General features: G+C 53.0%; 1 non-coding gene across 1 annotated transcript; it reads left to right on the forward strand.

Moving 5' to 3' along the window:
* Positions 1 to 1,343: 1,343 nt before the first annotated feature.
* On the forward strand, positions 1,344 to 1,415 carry TRNAR-CCU (transfer RNA arginine (anticodon CCU)). Its single transcript has one exon. It is a non-coding gene; the product is annotated as a tRNA-Arg (tRNA).
* The last annotated feature ends 722 nt before the right edge of the window (positions 1,416 to 2,137 follow it).

The following is a 2,137-nucleotide window of genomic DNA, read 5'->3' on the forward strand; positions in this document are numbered from 1 at the left end:
CCTGGCTTCATACTTTGCTTTATGCAACTCTCATCAGGGTTCCAGGCGGATGAAGGGGGGCCCAGCCTGATGCTCACAGGACTCCTGCAACGCTGGTCCCCCCATCCAGCAGGAACAAGGCCCGGTGGTGAAACACAGGTGAGGTGGCGTATCCAGGGTCACGAGGAGGCTGCCAGACCATCCCAGCACAGGACCTCGTCCCCGGAAACGCCCCTCCACGCCTCCCAGCTCCTGGTGAAAGGTTGCTTCCTCTGCAGGACAGTCCGAACTGGCCGGGCCACAGTTTTCCCCGCCATCCTCTCCACCTGCCACCCTCCAGACACACTGGGCCCTCAGCCCTCACACCCCAGGCCTGCATCGGCGGGGGCCCGTCTGCCCATGGTCTCCCTGCCTCTTCTTCACGGGGTGGTCCCTTCTCAGCCATCCAGTTGGGCTTAAATGTCACCCTTGCAGGTGCCTTCCCGACACCCTCTCCACCGGGCACCTCCCTGCCCTCCTCCATCTCTGCCTTTCACTTCACATCCCACCTTGCCCCACACTTGGTTCCTCGTTCACTTGCGGAAAGGACGCTGAAAGCGACAGTAGGGGGCTGAACAGTGGCCCCCAAAAAGATCCATTCACAGCCTAATCCCCAGAACCTGTGAAGGTGACTTTATTTGGAAAAAGGGTCTTTGCAGATATCATTAAGTTAAGGATCTTGAGATCATGGTGGATTTAGGGTGGCCCCAAATCCAAGGACTGGGGTCCTTATAAGAGAAAGGAGAGGGAGGTTTGAGACACAGACACAAAAGGGGAGAAGGCCGGGTGTCAATAAGGCAGAGATTGGAGGGATCCAGCCACAAGCCAGCGATCACCTGGGGCCCTCAGAAGCTGGAAGAGGCAGGAAGGACCCTCCCGTAGAGCCTCCTGTGGGGATGCAGCCCTGCCGACGCCTTGATCACAGACTTCTGGCTCCAGAACTGGGAATCACTTCTGCTTTTATAAGCGCTCCCAGATTGTGGCTGTTTGTTGCAGCAGCCCCAGGACACTCACAGAGAGCTTCACCTGCTCTTTCAACATTTTGGCCACAGCCCTTCCTCCCTGCAGGGGCCTGAGCCAGGGCGGGCCTGAGTCTGGGGAGAGAAGACTTGACCTGGTTGAGAGACTGGACTTTTTCTGTGGACCAGACGGGACATTTTCGTCTCTTAAAGGCAGTCATCATGGGTGAAGTAAGACTATTCCTATGGCCGAAAGGCACCAGAAAGCTACAGCATCAAGGATTTTATGGGACCCAAAGCTTATACAGTTGGTGGAGGAACACTTGAAGAAAAAGAATATATCACTATAAGGAATTTGTTGGGACTTCCCTGGTGGTCCAGTGGTTAAGACTCCGCACTCCTAATGCAGGGACCTGGGTTCGATCCCTGGTCAGGGAACTAGATTCCACATGCTGCAACGAAGATCCCGAGTGCCACAACTAAGACCCAGCACAGCCAAATAAATAAATAAATAATTTTTTTAAAAAAAGAATATATAAGGAATTTGCTGTCTATTGCTACCTAACATACTGCCGCAAGTTTAGCAGCTTAGAAAAAAACCCATGTGTAATCTCACAATTTCCCTGGGTCAGGAATCCAGGAGCAGCTTAGCCAGGTCCCCTGCCTGGGTCTTAGGCTGGAATCAAGGTGTTGGCCAGGCTGCGTTCTCATCTGGAGGCTGGCTCAGGGAGAGCAGCTCCCAAGCCCACTCAGGTTGTCAGCAGCTTCATTTCCTCGCTGCTCTAGGATTCAGGGCAGCTGGTTTTCTCAAAGCCAGCAAGAGACAGCCTCTGACTTCACCAGAGGCCTGGGCCCTCTCAAAGGCTTGCCTGACTAGGTCATGCCCACCCAAGCCCATCTTTTGAAGAACTCAAAGTTAAGTGGTCTGGAATTTTAATTACTTTTGCAAAATCCCTTTGCCTTGGCCCTATAACTTACCGTACTCACAGACACGGTAGTCCATCAACTTTGCCGTATTCTATCCGGCAGAAATAAGTCACAGGATCTGCCCACGCTTGAAGGAAGGGAATTATGCAAGGGTGTGACACATTGGGACCACCCCCATCACCCTAGAGTGTGTCCACCACATAGAAATCGCTTGTTTTTGCAAACTTTACAAA

This window comes from Eubalaena glacialis, chromosome 10, assembly GCF_028564815.1.
Source record: "Eubalaena glacialis isolate mEubGla1 chromosome 10, mEubGla1.1.hap2.+ XY, whole genome shotgun sequence".
NCBI classification, from domain to species: domain Eukaryota; kingdom Metazoa; phylum Chordata; class Mammalia; order Artiodactyla; family Balaenidae; genus Eubalaena; species Eubalaena glacialis.